The 18,365-nt window shown below is 43.1% G+C and overlaps 1 pseudogene across 1 annotated transcript; it reads left to right on the plus strand.

The window, feature by feature from the left end:
• Positions 1-28: 28 nt before the first annotated feature.
• LOC150091885 (acetylcholinesterase pseudogene) lies at positions 29-17,991 on the plus strand (annotated as a pseudogene). Its single transcript, XR_016546755.1, has 3 exons — positions 29-89; positions 13,602-15,076; positions 17,709-17,991. The product of XR_016546755.1 is annotated as an acetylcholinesterase pseudogene (transcript).
• Positions 17,992-18,365: the final 374 nt, after the last annotated feature.

The following is an 18,365-nucleotide window of genomic DNA, read 5'->3' on the forward strand; positions in this document are numbered from 1 at the left end:
CAAAGAAAACCATTTCCATTACAGCATCCTTCTTTACAACTTCGACAACCATATCGTGAATTGTAGCCTTCAGGAGATTTTGATTTCAGGTACGTACAGTCATATTTAATATTTATATACATATTTGTTTTTATTTTGATACATGAGTTTACGATTACGCTATGATTGAATAATAGTGAGAGGAAGAGATAGACAGAGAGGGCATGGAGATGAAAAAATGGAAGAAAATGAGATAAAAAGGGGAAGAGTAATCATATTACATAATACTTATACAACATATAAATTTAATCCCGAAAGTACGTTGCTGTACAATTCCAAAACTTGGTGTCTTCATCAGGCGTCAACCGCCAGAATTGAAAGAAATAACAGCAAAATTGTGTCTCTGTTTCTTCACACAATAGATACAAATCTATATTTGTATCTATTGTTTTTCCATTATATATAAATTCAGATTTATATATAAATCTGAATTTATATGTAATGGAAAAACAAGAATCTAAATTACATAGTCATAAGGAGTGAAAGATAAATAAATAATTATAGTATATAGTTAATATAGACCTGGAATGATATAAAATGAAAAAGAATTGAGATGCTAGCTAGGGTGATACAAGTGTGGTCCGCGGACTTCTTGGGTCGCTGAGATCGTTTCAGAGGATCCGCGAGGTCAAAATTATTTTCTTAATAATACTAAACATAAGATATATAAACATAGAGGAAAATTACATACATACAGAAATCATGCATTCATAGAAAAATTACAAAATCATAGTAATCTATGTATGTACATTGTTTTGTAATCCAATGATTACAAAACAATATACATATATAGAAAAATGACATCGTCATTTACACTATGAATTGGTCCTCATTGTCATTCTTAAGGAATGCCCCCAGTCCTATAAGAGTCTTTTGGAAACACAATATATCGTTCATTTAAGATTTTTATGAGTTCGAGGACAATTGAAGTCTTTCTTGAATTACATTCTTCGTCATATTTGTAGTCTCGTATACAGTGTTGAACCACGGTTTAGTTTTCAGTCTGAGACCATAGGCGTCCCATCTATTGGAACTGGCCCACCTTCCGTGGTGTGGACGAATATTTAGAAGCAGCTTTTCACGTCAATGCTGTTTCTGCATAGTCAAGAAGTCAGTACAGCATTACATAACAACACAACATGCATAATCTACACGAACATCACACTACGAGATGTGTGACCTACTTTTCAGGGTCTGTTTCTTTAACAAGGGCAAGAGGAGGATTTGAACGGTCGTTCTAGGAGCCAACCTATCTATAAATATACATACTTTCATCTCATTAACCTTAGAGCTCGTCAAAATTGGTGCCATGAACATATGACTTGGAGCGTTGACAAATGGAGTACAGTTCTGTTCTCTGATGAGTCCCGTTTTAGCAGGAAAACGGATTCTAGACGTTATTTCATTTTGCATCTCGGACTGAAATAAATTACAATGTATTTACTTTCCTTTCTAAATAAAAGAATATTAATTTAAAGCAATTTATAATCAGAATACGTTTGTTTACTTGATCCTATAATTCTTCAGCTGAACTGGCCTCCAATAAGTTAACATATCCCCTCCTGGGTAGAATCGCTATCCTCTCCACACCGGGTGGAAAAATCCTGAGTTCGAGTTTCGTAGATAAAGGGGGAATTTTTTATGGACTTTTTCACAACGTGGCCGAGTTAATCGGTCTCAGGCGAGAGCACCATGGTTTTTTCACCCTAATATTCGAGTTTTTGTTCAGCAAACAGAAAAGCGACCTCGGAACACGCTGACAATATACACGGAGCAATATGGCCTTAGACGCTGATGCTCCGAAAACCCCACTACTTAAAACCCCACTACAATAAAGTAGACAAAAATACTTTCTCCTCATCTCTATTGACTTTGCGGGGGGCGTTCGACGTCCTCGCAAGGCTCAGGGCTGCCCAACTGCCGACAAACCTCTATGATTGCGTAAGAAGCTATTTTACATACCGATGGGTCCTGGTACAGGCCCCTTATTGCAAGGTTGACCGACAATTACACCGGGGATGCCCGCAGGGCTCTGTCTTAGGACCTGTCCTGTGGAACTATGTATTGGACCAGTTCCTCTCCCTCGACTTAGGAGGCGTGCAGGCATTGGCGTATGCAGACGACCTGTCCCTAGCCATTACTGCAGATTCAAAAGCCCAACTAGAAACTCTCGCGAATGCAGCAGTAACCACACTGCGAGAATGGACGGAAAGGCATCGACTCACCATATTGGCCACCAAGACCAAATCCATCTTATTAAGGGCTATCTAATCCCAACTAGACCGCCGCAAATAAGAATCAACAATAGGACAATTAAGCTATTCACAGAACTAAAGTACCTGGGAGTTATCCTGGACCGTAATTTATCTTCCACCCCACACCTAAAATATATACAGGCTAAGATGAAAAAATACGCTGCCATGCTTGTTGGAGTCACACGTCGCGACTGGGGCCTAAAAAGGGGCTGCCTTGCAATCCTTTATAAAGCAGCCATTATCCCAGCAATCACATACGCCTCCGGTGTCTGGTTCCACAAAGCCTCAACAGTGGTAAACCGCAGACGACTGGATATTATACATAGGCCAATCCTATTGACCCTCACCCGAGCGTGCAAGACAGTCTCTACCCATGCACTACAAGTGATCACGGGCGCTCTCCTTCTTGATCTTGAGGTGACTTGCACCGGCATGCTTCAGAAACTCAGACGTGGCAAAGTCACAACCTTCCAGGACCACACCACGGACCCGGCTAATAAGTGTAAAGTTGAGAAGTACAGGCTGCAAACGTACTTAACATTAATATGGCAACAACGCTGGATGATGTCTGACCAAGAAGACGTCACGCGAAGTTTCTTTCCGAACTTGCAACAGGTGTACCCAAATACCCGACATGGCTCTGCCCTGGTCTCCACGTCACCTACCTTCTCACAGGACATAGAGCTATCCGCCACAAGCTAAACCTCCTGGGACTGACAGATAACCCAGCCTGTGCGTGTGGTTCCCTCGAGACCTGGGATCACCTGCTACACGAGTCGGAGCTGTACGAAGATCTGCGTAGACACCTCATCACACGAATCTAGTTCAACCCCGAAAATCAGGAGAATTACCTACTGGAAGACGAGAGAACTTACAATACCATCACCAACTTTGCTCAGTGTCTCTTTGCAAGACTCCTGACTCTATATTTGCCGGCAAACCTAGAATAATTAGGATAAATACAAGAGCAATCAAAAAAAATGACGAACCAAGATAAAACTGGACTGCGTTCCAGCTGTAACTGAACTCCACTCTCCCAAATACTGTTCCACTGATAGGACATCGATTCCATTTGAGAACTGTTACCAATCACATCGCACGACCTACTTTGACTACAATCGGACCTTCGGGAGTGCACCCTGACTGTGACTCAACCCTATCCTATTGAACATCGACCAGCGGACGGTCCTGCTTGGTCTTTTATGAAGTAGTTACTCTTGGGATCCAGGTCCGTCCAGGGCTGCACAAATGTCAGACAGACCTAGACTGAAAAACCTGGACAGATATACCTTAACTGCACTCCTGGGAATCCCGAATAGGGCAGCCCTGGCGCCCGGACTGAAGCCACCCCACATCTATGCCATGTTGGCGTTCAGGCCAGTTCCCTTTCCTGGCCTACTTTTTACCCTTCCCTGGTGGGGCACAGGAGTCAATCCTGCTGTCCCCTCCCCTTCTCGCCACCCCTTCTTTTCCTTCTGGTGGGACATGGGCATGTCCCCACTGTAAACTGAAGATGGCAGACTAGTGACTAGTATACACGTTTTTACGAGCTCCTGATTTTTGTGTTAAAATATGAGTTTTAAGTGTTTAGTTTGCCAAAAAAAGTGTTCCCGTCGAAAGACATTCATCTGAGGATTACCGAGGTGAGACAATTTTGCAAACTTTTGGGAATTTAGCAAATTACCAGCGTTTTTATCTGTGTCCTTTGTTTGCCAGACTACAATGGTCACCATGTGGCTGGCAGCAGTGCCATAGAGAGGCACCGATTATAAAGCGGAGGCCACGTTGGTAGTGTGCACTTGACTGGGGAGGGTGCCCCAACAGTGTTTTTATCGGGCTGAAAGAGAGCTACAACAATTTGTGCTTTTAACTGTCTTAAACAGCTGAGAAATATGTTTTTAGTGAACTTCCCCCCACCATAAACTTTTCATGGTGAGGAACAAACTCTTCTCCAGTGAATTCTATTGTGTTTTTGGCATCACCATCATCTTCAGCAGCCCCAAAAACGCTATAGGGGACTAATTCCATTGCTCTAGGTGCATTCTAACATTTGTTTGTTCTCCCCCCCACCTGTGGACAGTGGGGCCCAGCACAAAACCTCGCTGACGGACTGTTCAGCCGCTATTCCACCTACAGACCTGCTACCGGCGACAATCTGCACCTTTTCACGAGCCCTCTCACGGAAACCCACAAAACCCCGTTAAACCGAATCGGCTCAATAATCCGGATTTTACCCGACATGGAGGGAAAACCTGATAATAACCAGGACACCATGCAGCAAATCCCAAACGATGATCCCATTATCATCGAACACAAGGATGAAGCGGTGGACCCCCGCTCTGGGCCCCCCCAGACAAGCAAGAGAAAGAATAGGAAGGGAATAGTGCCAAATTTGCAGCGGGAGACACGCTCACACACTGAGCCTAAGGAGCCAAAAGAAATACACGACAACCAGCAAAGTCAAAAAGACGCCAGCGAGGAGAAACAACCGGATCTGCCTCTGGATCCCACCCTGCCAGAGGGCACCGTACATGAAAAATCAATGTTCCTCAAGGCTGCTCTGGAAACACTGTTCAAGGAGCAAACCAATAGGGTGACCACAGGGCTTAGAGCCCAAATCGTCAACTTGTGGAATAAGCTGGATACACTCCTGATAGAAACTTTCCTAGAGAGTGAAAGAGCAACAGCAAAGCTCCAGGCTTATATTGATTGTGGGGCGAACAAAATGCCACAGCGCGTCCCCACATACGCCCAAGCGCTGAGGACCACAACAATAGAGCAACAGCCGATTCCTGCTGCCCCCAGCAGGAAGAAGGGGCCCCTACTACAACGCCCACATCTGGTCATCTTAAGGCCAGCCACACCAGAGACTCACCATACAAGCGAAGAGGTGAAAAACTCGGTAATTACTAACCTTGGTGAAGATTTTAAAACCACCAGAATAAAATCGATGAGGAAGACTCGCAACGTCGGAGTTATTATTGAAACTGAGACACAGGAAGAGGCGAATAAAATCATTGAAAACCAGAAAGTGCCCTCCCTGGGTCTCCATGCAGAGATCCCCAAGAGAAAGGGACCGAGTATTGTAGTTTACGACACTGGAAGTGACCTCTCTCCAACCCAACTACAGGACGAAATCTACAGAAGAAACCTGCAGCACGACATTCCAGATATTGACCCATCGGTGCTAATCACACCTAAATACCAGACAAAGCCCAGAAACGGTAACGCCACAAACTGGGTGATTGAGTTAGCCCCAAGAGCCTGGAAGATAATCAGCCAACAGACACGGATTTATATCAATTGGGGCAGCCACCGCTTTAGAGAGCACGTGGCTGTGCCCAAATGCTTCCGGTGTTGCCGATTCGGTCATACCACACATACGTGTGTGCAACCACAAACCTCCCCAACTTGTGGGCACTGTGCAGACATAGGCCACAACTACAACTCCTGCCCTAATAAAACCGCCCGATCAGTGTGCGCAAACTGCAAAGCCTTAAAACTACCAGCAGATCACTCCATTAGAGACAGAAACTGCCCCGTATACATAAAAGCCAAAAGTGCTCAACAATCAAGAACCGATTATGGGAACTCTTCATAAATACAATAATGTAAACACAATGAAATTTGCTCAACATAATGCACAACGGGCTAAAGCTGTTGCCGCGCAACTAAAGAAGAAGGCCGATGAAGACAATCTTGATGTCCTCTTTCTCCAGGAGCCTTACACGCACAAGAAAGAGGTGAAAGGCTATCCCCTCACGTATAAAATAGTTCAGCATGACGGAAATACCCCCTGGGCAGCCTTGATAGTTCGCAATCCTGACCTCACGGTAACAAAGATAACTCATCTCTGCAATAAATGGGCTGCCTGTGCTCAAATCATCTCCCCATTAGGAGAATTCTATGCAATATCATTATACTGTCGACCTGGCGAAGACATCCTCCCTGCAATACATTACCTGCAAAACGTTCTCCATGAGCTCCCCAACGCCAAAGTAATAGTCTGTGCAGATGTTAACTGCAGGTCGCCGGCGTGGCACAGTGCAACCCCTGACCGACGTGGTACTACTAACGGCCAGCGCCTCGAAGAATTCCTCACCAACAATAGCCTGGCAATACTAAACCAGCCGAACAATCCGCCCACGTTCTCAAGCACATTATGGGAAGCAACAATAGATGTAAGCTTTGCTACCCGCTCCATTGCTGGACATATATCTTCATGGAAGGTCAGAGAGGATTGGACAACCTCTGACCACAGAGTTATTACATTCCAGATGCACCGTGCCCTTAACAAACAACCCACACCTAGAATAACCATCAACAGATTCGCCGTGGACAAGGCCAACTGGGAACAATTTCAAGAAGCACTGACTGGCTCTGTCCAAACTTTTGACTATGCAACTCTTATCCCGGACCAACACCAACGCGCCATTGTAAACATAATTATAGAGGCTGCAAACGCAACCATCAGAAGGAAGAAACCATCCCCATGCGCGGTCCCCTGGTGGTGCCCGGAGCTTCAGAGACTCCGACATGAGGTAAATACACGCAGAAAAAATTTTCAACGAGCAAGAAGATCCTGGCCGGCAGCAGAGGTGCAGGTCCTCAGGCAGCAATACCGTGAGGTCAGGAATGAATACACCGCCTTGATCAGAACACGGAAGAAACGATCCTGGGAAATGCTAGTTTCAACTACCGGGAACGAGTACCCTTGGGGGATTGTATATAAAGTCGCAATGAACAAGTTACCCAAAGGAGAGGTAGTTCCCTCAACTAAAACACCTGCTGGCTTCTATACAAAATCATGGCACCAATCAATAGACAATATCTTCAATACCACCTTTCGGCAACTCCCGACAGCTCACTCCCTGGAGCAGCTCCGTCTCTGCGAAGAAAATGCAAACTACAACCCAGTAGAACGCGAAGACCCATTCACACTAGCAGACCTCTACTTGGCGACCGCCAAAATACGAAACAAGAAAATCTGGAACCAGAGATCGTAAAAAAGGCCGTAGAATACATCCCAACAACTATCCTAAATCTGTTCAATCACTGTCTCTCTGCAGGCTACTTTCCTCATGACTGGAGATCTGCACGGATCCGACTGATCTTGAAGAACCCGACAAAATCACGGGAACTTCCGGAGTCGTACAGACCTATAGCACTATTACCGGTACTGAGCAAACTATTTGAACACTTACTCCACAACAGAATAGAAACCCACTACCTAGAAGCAGGGCTACGATCCCCCAAACAATTTGGCTTTCGTAGAGGCTGCTCCACTGTAGACGCCTTGGAACGCATAATAACCGCAGCTAACAACTGTAACCGCAAATACTTCCTAATGATCTCTGTCGATTTTGCCGGGGCATTTGACTCACTCTGGTGGCCAAGTGTCCTCGGCAGACTCCGGGAGGCAAATATCTCCAATAACCTCTACCACTGTATCAAAACCTACCTATCTGATAGAAGGATCTCAGTATGTGCTCCCTACTCTCAACTTACTCGGCCTATCTTCCGGGGGTGCCCACAAGGTTCAATCCTAGGGCCACTCCTTTGGAATCTGGTGATGGACGGCTTCCTCAATCAGAATCTCAATGGGGCAGATGCACAAGCATTTGCAGACGACCTCGTCCTGATGCTGGAGGAGGACAGCCGGGCACAACTGGAAGCCACTGCAAACCGGGCAATTGACTCCCTGCAAACGTGGGCGAAACAGAACCACCTAACAATATCACCAACCAAGACATCCTCAATACTCCTCAAGGGTTCTCTCGACACGAGAAGGCCACCACAAATCAAAATAGAAGGAACACAAGAGCATGCTGCACTGTCAGCTCTCATGCGCTGCAGGCCCTGGCAGGATCACTCCCCCTGGACCTGGAAATTGTCCGCTGCGGCATGCTCTTTCAACTGTCCAGAGGTAAAAGTGTATCCTGCATCGGCTGCACTACCGATCCAGCCAACAACAGCAACATAGAGAAAAAACGTCTTATCAACCATCTCCGGCAAACCTGGCAGTCCCGATGGGCAGAATCAACTAAAGGCGCCATAACCCGGACGTTACCCAAGTCTACCCCCACCAGCCGGCCTGGTTCTCACCGGGGCTCTACACCACCTTCCTTCTAACGGGACATGGTTCCTTTAATGCCAAACTTTCGACCTTCGGAATAAAAGAATCACCACTATGCCACTGCGGTGAAAATCAAACATGGACACATCTGATGCATGAATGCCCCCTCTTTGATGATATAAGATGTCACTTTATAACAAAAATATGTTTCAACCCGAAGGATCGGGAACACCTTGTACTGTCGGAGGAGGAGTACTATAGAGCCCTCTCGAAATTTGCGCACGAACTGTTCAGCAGACTACGAGCATTACCACAACTTCCCTAAACTCGAGACTGGAACTCTGACAACTGAAACGGACAACAATGACTAGGACTTTACTGGATGAGACCTATATCCACTTAGTGACACCATCCCACACTAACACCCTGATTATTGGAACAGCAGTGGATGAGATCCTATCCCAACACTGACCAACTAATGGACTGTACACTGTCATGGACCTGACGAAGCCACAGCTTTGCTACATACACGCCATGTTAGTGATCTGAGCCGGCTCCCTTGTTCGGCCCTTTCTTCTCCCTTACCCCGGCGGGAGGAGGTGACGGCTTTCCCGTCTCCTCCCCTCCTTGCCGACCCCACTCTTCCCTCTGGTGGGGTATGGGCATGCCCCACTGATTCTACCTGGGGTCGTCTCCCCTATTGACCCCATTCTTCTGTCTTTATCCCTCCAGTCTTCATTCTCCCTACCCAACTCTATCTGTATGCAAGCGAATGCCCCACACGCCAAAAATAACCGTGTCTAAATTACGCTGTTCGCCCACCATTTTGGCTTTTCTAATTCTAGCGCAATATCCCCATGCAATTTTTTTTTTTTTTTTTTTTAAGGTCCTAGCCACTGAAATCCCAGGAAACTAGGTGGCAGGGCCTGCCAGAGTGCAAATTTAAACTAGTGGTTACCTGGTCTGCCTCCACGGGGCGAAGTGCGGGCAACGTTGGGCCTCAGCTGGGGTCCAGCGGCTAAATGGCCAGAAGAACAACGGTACATAACACAACACACTCACATGATCCATACACTTTTAAATCTCTGGCCTTCCCAGTGAACTGGTACACTCACAATGAAAGCAACGCGGAGATGGGGGGAACCCCTGGTGCCGTTAGACACTTAACACACTTTGCACTTTGCACTTTGCACTTGTAAACTGAAGATTGCAGGTGTCTATTGCAAAAACGTCTCAGATGTTGCTTAAGGGAAAGCTTGACCATGGAAGACCTCCAGTTATTAAATATAGGTAACAATTAAGTACTTAATTAAGTACTTAATTAATTAACCATTAAGTACTTATCGAAGACCAAATACCTAGGCATTTATATTGATGATGCTCTCAGTTTCCTTCCACATGTTCAGTATGTGAAAGAAAAGGCTAAATTGTTCCTGAGCCGAATTAAACAGATAACAAGACAAGACTGGGGTCTTAGAGGTCAAACCTTAGGACTTCACTATAATTGTGTGTTTTTGTCGATAATTTCTTATGGAGCTGGTGCATGGGGCTTTAGAGCCAATAAAGTTGCTGTAGTAAAGCAACTGTTACAAGCACAGAGGGCTGCCCTCCTGACCATGTCAAGAGCTTGTCGAACTACCTCCACCATGGCTCTTCAGGTTTTGCTTGGGAAACTACCTGTCCATTTTGAAGTTCAGTACCGCTACCTTAAGTATCACCTTTTGAAGAAAATACCATTGACCTATGATAACATCCAATTAGATCTAAGTGCTCCCATTAAGACTGAGAAGACAAGATTAAGGCAAATTTTTATTGCAAAATGGCAGCAGGAGTGGTCTTCATCTGATATTGGTGCAGTCACAAGGGACTTTCTGCCTGTAGCAAGGGAAATTAAAAAGGAGGAGTTAAAGTGGGTTTCGCCGGGCTTATATGGTATGTTTATATTAACTGGCCACGGAAGTATAAATACTAAACTTCACAAACTGGGACTTTCACCAACAACATCTTGTTTGTGTGGCCAGGAAGAAACTGTTAACCATATTCTTCATCAATGCCATTATTATAACGATCTTCGACGTGACCTACTTAGTGTAGTTCCTAACTTGGACTCCAGCAACAATAAAATTCTGGTTGAATCTCAGACAGCTTTTAATGCTTTGAATGTGTTTGCTTCTCGTGCATTTAAAAGAAGAACCGAAATTAGGTCCTAGTTTTACTGTTCCTGCGATTTCTTGGATCCTTTATTGGATTAGGAAAGAAATATCTCTCATTTTTGATTGGATTCTATATTTGCAACTGATTAGTATCATTAAGTGCTACACTATACTTTCCTGGATTTTATAATAGACTTGTTCCTGATGTGGAACTGTTTTCAGCAGAATAGGTATTTACTGTATAAGGAATTTTGCTCTACTCATCGAGATACTATTTGGCCTTTAGCGTTTCATAGTTTTTGGAATTAATATTTCTTTGTGAGTGAATACTACTGTGACATTTCATATTACAGACTTTTCCTAGTAACTCTGTTATTAACTGTCTTGGATGATTATCTTAGACTTTTCGGGCTCTCTTAGAGCTTGTATTTAGGCAAGAACTTTTTAAAACATAATTTTGAACCCTGCCTGATGTGATCTCATCTAGGATTTGGACATGTATATTACTTTTGCGTTAACCCTGAAACATTTTATTTATTGGGCCAGGTTATGGCATTACCCTGGCATTACATTGGACGAATCTGTACATAGTGTATATTCTGCTGTGTTCCTGAAGAAGAGGATATTGTACATAGTGTCTTTCTGTGGAGCTTTTCAGAATTCGTGGAATTTGCTTTCACTGTGTTTTTTGTTAGAAGATCAATTATTTCTTCAACAACTGAAGACATTCTGCCTACAAGGGGTTAGGCAAACTGTAAATTAAGATGTTTTGCTGATCCTAGTTCCTAGGATGGGATTTTCCATGAGATAGGTCTCCATGGTTAGAGAAGTTAGTCCACTTCTCCACTTCTTCCTACTTTATTCTTGCTTTACTTCTTCTCACTTCTAACTATTGGAGAGTCCCTCTGTTGATTCTCCTCTCTTCTATCCATTCACCTCCCCAGATCCCAAACTTTTCCCTCTGTATTCCTCTTTTTCCACTTCATTCTCTTTTTCGGGCACTCTCAGGTGTTATGCCCTGGGCTTGCCCAGCAGGAGATAATTGATCCTGGCCGCCTCCACGTGGCGGGGATGGGGGGGATGAGACGTAGTGACCAGGTGTTACTGCTTCTTACCTGCTAAGAGCCAGGCACCGGACGATAACATAACAACAGAACACATCATAACACTTACAAGTCCAACACACTATATACAATTGGCCAGTTTTGGCATAAGCTTCAACACAAGAAGTACAATAGCGGCTTATGGGGGAAACCCTGGGATCCGCCACAACAACACATGAATATCCCTTAATATCCCTGTAAACTGAAGATAGGAGTATGGAGCCCTATCAGCTCCAGACTTCTATCTAAATTCCACAATTCAAAATCAATTTCGTCCACCATTCTTTTGACCTTCTCCAAGCGCTTCCTCCTCAACGCGATCACATTTTTTTTAAGGTCCTAGCCACTGAAATCCCAGGAAATTAGGTGGCAGGATCTGCCAGAGTGAACTATATATTAGGGGGTACCTGGTCTGCCTCCACGGGGCGAAAGTGTGGCAACGTCGGGCCTCACTAGAGGCCTGGCGGCTAAATGACCAGAAGAACAACGGTACAAGGCATCACACATGTACAAAGTCCATACACTTTTAAATCTCTGGCTTTTCCAGTCAACTGGTTCACCCACAATGTAAACTACGCGGAGATGGGGGGAACCCGTGGTGCCGTTTGACCCTAAACACACTTTACACTTTACAATGAAGTAATGGGGTTTTACCTTAAGTAACAACACAGAATATCCTTGCAACAAAGTGTTTGTAACATACACTGTGATGCCGCTTTATTAGGTACACCTACCTAGTAGCGTGTTGAGTCTCCTTTAGCCTCCAAAACAGCCTGAATTCGTCTAGGCATAGATTGAACAAGTTGCTGAAAACGTCGTGCCGAAATGGAGTACCATGCAGACATGAGTGTGTCACGCAGTTCCTTAAGATTCGATGGAGGTGTAGGCCTGCAGCGAACAGCCCTTTCCAGCTCATCCCAAAGATGTTCAATAGGATTGATATGCGGAGAACTGAGCGGGCCACTGCAGCAAACAAAAGTCATTGTCATGTTCCTGGAACCGTTGCTGATCAAGTGCATCCATTCATGTTGAGAGTTTATCTGAGGATAAACTGTCAACATGAATGGATGCACTTGATCAGCAACGATGTGTAGGTACGATGTGGCATCCAAACGTGAAACTATGGGTATGAATGGACCAAACGTGTGCCAAGAAAACATTGTCCAAACCAAAACACTGTACCCCACCACCTTGAACAGTATTCGTCAGATGTGATGGGTCCATGGATTCATGTTGTTTCCGCCAAATTCTCAGCCTTCCATCAACATGATGCACGAGGAACTTCGACTCGTCAGAACAAGCAACTGTTTTCCAATCCTCGATAGTCGAGTGCTGGTGTTGCTGTGCCCACAGGAGGCGTGCTCTCTTGTTCTTCATTGATAACAAAGGTATGCGATGAGGTCGTTGGCTGTTGTAGCCCATTCGCGACAAAGTGCGACTAGTGGTCCGTTGGGATATTTTGTTCTGAGCACCAAGATTGTATTCTGACGTGATGTGCGACATTGTGGCCCGTCTGTTTGCTTGCACAATTCTAGCCATCCTCCTCTGACCTCTCTCTCATCAACAAGCGATTTTCTTCCACAGGAGTGCCGTTGAGGGGATGTTTCCTGTTCGTTGCACAATTCTCGATACACCCTTGAAACTGTGGTGCGTGAAAAGTTCACGAGAACTGCCGTTTCAGAGATTCTTTGTCCAGCCCGTCTTGCACCTATTACCATGCCACGTTCGAAGTCCGTTTGATCACTGCTTTTTCCCATTCTTGCCTACAGTTAGAACGCTCAAATGATACTAGAAAGGTTGTTCTGCTGCATTTATATCCACAACTGTGGTCATGTGAATTGCAACGTTGTGGGACAAACCATTTGTGTGCACAGCAGGGGTGTACCTAATAAAGTTGCAGCACAGTGTATGTCCATGATAATTACAACTACTCATTTTTAATATTATGATAGAATTGTCTTCCGTTTTTTTATAGGTCTGAATCCTCGAAGATTTAACCATGAACCTAACCATTCTTTGTCAACTCTTAGGATTGTGTCTTTTCAATCGAACGACTACTCCACAGCCAGATGACTTAACCGTACAAACAAAGAGTGGCCCCGTAAGAGGCATTACGATCACTACACCCACAGGCAAATTAGTCGACGCATTCTTGGGGATACCGTACGCACAGCCACCAGTTGGGGAAAATCGTTTCCTTAAATCTCTGCCAGTCAAACCATGGACCGATGTTTTCTATGCTACCAAAACACCAATAACTTGTGTTCAGATACCTGATAATCAAACGAATGAAAAACTCCCAACTGGCGAGAACTGCTTGACACTCACCATATGGGTACCCACACCTCGACCAAGAAAGGTAGCTGTAATGATCTGGATACATGGAGGAGGATACATAGTAAGGGATAGGTACGATGGTCAGATTTTGGCATCAGAAACAGGGATAATAGTAATTGGTATTAATTACCGTTTAGCCCCTTTAGGGTTTTTATATTTAGACAACCCAGATGTTCCTGGAAATGTTGGATTCTACGATCAGTTACTGGCAATGAAGTGGGTCCGAAAAAATATTAAATTCTTCGGAGGAAATCGAAAGAAAATAACTTTGTTTGGTGAAGGTGCAGGAGCAGCCAGTGTTAACTTTCATCTGCTATCTCCAGTGAGTCGAAACCAATTCGACCAAGCAATCATGGAAAGCTGGAGACTAACACAGTCGTGGCCTCTCTTGAGAAATGATGTTGCGGTACAAAAAGGAATACAGCTTTCTGCATCTGTTGGCTGCACTTGGGTCGATGTAATTGAGGATTTGACACAATGTCTGCGTCAAACAAGTTCAAATGAACTTGTAAATAAAGCTCAGTTATTTAATTCAAAAATCGGTCCAGGATATACTCTAATAATTGATGGAGATGTAATTGTGAAAAATCCTGATAATAGTGAAAGTCAAGATTACAAGCAAACTAATGTACTTTTAGGGACAAATATGAATCCTGGGGCATATTTTCTATACCTTTATTTCCCCGATGTATTCCGGTGTGATGATGACTTTCAAGTGAGTAAGGATGACTTCGAAGACACCGTTGGAAAAATAGATCCTTACCAAAGAACTCTATCGAAAAACGCAATCATCATGTTTTACACTAATTGCTTGGATCGAAATGATGGTACCAGGAATAAATATTTGCTTCGAGACATCATGGGAGATGCATACACAGTGTGTAAAAACAACCGATTTGCTGAAGATTACGCAGCATCTGGTAACCATGTTTACAAATACGTATATTCTTATATAACATACTTCAATCGTTACATAGGATGCGAAGGAAAATCGGAGAAGCAAGAAATCCCATATGTGTTTGGATTCCCTTTACTGGATGGTGGATACCAAGAAGCAGAAATTAATCTCTCCCGTCGTATAATGAAATATTGGTCGAACTTCGCGAAAACAGGGTAAGTAAATGATTTATGAAAATTTATAAGTAGGTCAGAGAAGTTGCATCCTTCCTCTTTACAACTCAAACCAATCTGTTGATCTTTCGAAAATTTGGGAATCCATTTCACACAAACCTTTTGGTATTGCAATCTGCCACCGATGGCAGTCCCGTGACTGTTATTCAACTCCCTAACCGCGCTTCAGCTGGTGCCCACCACCTATAGTTCTATCTTTTCATAGTTACCTCTTCAACAGCCGTTTGAACTTCCTCAAGCCTTCCACCAACTCCATGTGGAGAAAACTTGTTCTAATGATTAATACCAAAATAACAACGCTGGATAAAGGAAAACTCCTTCCGATCCATCCTTCTTCTTACAGTTCTTCCATCTAAGTTTAAATTTATGCTCTTTAGTTCTATCAGCATTTATTATTCTAAAAAAGATTGGTATGAACGCTTCCCAAGAGGGCTCTTATATTCGAAAATCTATTGTCTCGTGTGTTCGTGGACATTGCAGGTTGTGTGGCTGGATAATAAGAACTCACTTAATCCTATAATTTCCATAACGTTGGCTAACTACAGCCCCATATGAGGACGACTTCTGTAAAATTTTCACCTTTGTTCAATTTTACTGTCCCGTTTCCAGAGCCTTATAAACCACAATAAATCCTCTCAAAGGTACATAGCTGCCAATGTCTGCTGCCCTTATTCGATGTCCCTTCGCACTCATGGGCTTCCTTAACCAGGATCATCAGGCTTTGATCATTTTCAAGAACATTGTAATTTTTAGGTATAGCCTTCATATTTGGCCACTGACAGACAAGTGCGGTGTCAAAAGTGAAATTATAATCTTACCATCTCTACTAGAAATTTTTCTGGAGACAGTTGAAGAAGAACATGGTGGAACCACCTTTTCCCTCTGTGTACTGCACAAAAACGTCAGGTGTAATTATTTTGGAGTTCCTCTTTTTCTAGTACCTTGCACTTTGCTGAAATAAAACACAACTGCCACTTTTCTCACCATTCCTGAAGACTATACAAGTTGTTCTAAAGCAGTGCTGCTTGCCAATGACGGTCACACATAGGAGCAAAAGGAGGTACAACCCACCCCTTATGATCAAAAAGAATGTGGATCGTTTACTCGCACATGATGATTAAAGCTTAATGATTCTTCGAACTGCTTTAGCCCATCGCTTTAAATTTCTTACCGATTCGAATATCCTGAGATATTCGAATCTATAAGAAAGAGTCAGAATATCCTGGACTGCTACTGCTGCTTGCTATTAAGATTATTGTCATTAACCATTTTGCTGATCTTGATATCATTTACAAATTTTGCCATCGCATCCTCCATCCGTTCGTCAATGTCATTTCAAGAAATCAGAAACTGTTGCGGTCCAAAGATTGATCCCTGATGGACCTCAAATTTTAACAGAAGCTCATTCTGAAGAGGACATTAATGAAGAGATCTTTACTGTGGAAAAGGCACAGGTTCAAATACCATCAATAACGTGAAAATGTTTTATGGGATCTTTGCACTCTTTTGTTCAGTTACAGTGCAAGGAAACCACAGACATTTTCTGAATCGGACAAAAAATGTAGTTCAGGCTGATGGTTCGAATTTCTTCCAACTGTCAACCTCAACTACCTGCGAAGACAACTTCTTCCAGTAATCAACGATTCGCTGGCTAAAGGAAAACTTCCAACGGTCTCAACATTTTCCGCTATAATTTGAGTCTAAGGTCCCTCTTCCTGGAATTCTTTATAGCAGTGAAAATTACGCCTTCATTCATTTTACTAACCCCTCTCAGAGACTTAAAAACATCAATCAGATCCTTCAAGTTTGTCAGGTTGCAAAGCTCTACAGCAACATTATCAGAGTCTTTCCTCGTACAGCAGTCTATTGCCGAGCCCACCATTAAAGTTCCCCTCCTTTGGACCCTTTCAAGAAGCCCTTTTCAGATGATGTCTCCTTATTCGAACTCCTGGTGAGTTGTCTTAACCAGGAGTTCGAATTCACCCATTTTATTGACATCAGTGTAGATACAATTAAGACTAAATGTTCTTCTCTTGATTACTACCCCTTGAAGTTATCTAGGTTTGTTTCCCTACCTTTATTTTCTGGCTCATTTGAAACGTTACCACCCTCAGAACTAGAAACATCGGCTGTTGCGTCAACACATATAGATTTCTTGAAATGTATGCATACATTACTGAAGCCCATATCATCCGATAAACGCTGGTCAATATTTCATTTCTCCTCCTTATCTAGCAGTTTTCCAGAACCCTTATATTTATGAGGGTAATTTCCAGAACCCTATTATTGAGTATCCTCAATGATATTGACAAAAACTCTTGAACCACCTTTGTTCAAATGCATACCGTCTCTACAAAATAAATCCCTTCTACGTACAAGTGTGGGCTAAGCTAATTAAAATCTCTCCTCTTAGAGCCCTGCAGACTCCCTCAAGTTTATAATAAATCCACAAACTCTTGTGGATTTATTATAGACTATCAATCCCTAAATATACACCCATGTCAGTACATAATTTAACTTTATACAATTGAAATATCGATTTCAGTTAATTCACTTTGTTATCGTATGAATATTCCTGCACTTTACTGATAATAACACGAATTAATAATTTTAGGGATCCCAATGAGTCTCCCAATGGAGTGAATGTGGATGTACCATGGCCAGTCTACACAACAGCAGGTGAAGAATACTTGGATCTTAATATTACTGGAAGCACTGTAAGTTCAGGTCCCCGTAAGTCCCAATGCAAATTTTGGAATATCTACCTACCAGCCATCATGAAAATCACCAAGGAGACTTCCCCGTTATCTTCAGAGATAATGAGTTACCTATCAGCAGTCCATGAGAATGGATGTGATCTACAATTACAGCTAACAGAATGGTTCGCTCTTTTGTAAACGGCGATTTGTGCCTGAAATGATTTAATATTCTTCTATTAAAAACAAAGAAGCATGTACAGTGAAATAAATATGGATTTTTGTACACGATCCTTAGATGAACTATTTTACAATTTTATTATGATGGAAGAGAGTAATTCTTCTAATTGAATCATTTTAAATAGTTCCAAAAATTTTTTTATTAGAGATTACAATTAAAATTAAAATTATCACAATATTACAATTCTTTTTTTTTAATCATCTCCTTCCAATGAGAAGGTTTTGATGTTCAGAACTCAAGCTGGCTTCCGTTTCTAGTCACACAAACCCAACTGGTCGAAATCCTGAAGCTTTTGCAATTACTAATGAACTCGCACGGACTGTTTACTTACCTG

This window comes from Mastigoproctus giganteus, chromosome 1 (genome assembly GCF_048544385.1).
Source record: "Mastigoproctus giganteus isolate SK-2022 chromosome 1, ASM4854438v1, whole genome shotgun sequence".
NCBI lineage: Eukaryota > Metazoa > Arthropoda > Arachnida > Uropygi > Thelyphonidae > Mastigoproctus > Mastigoproctus giganteus.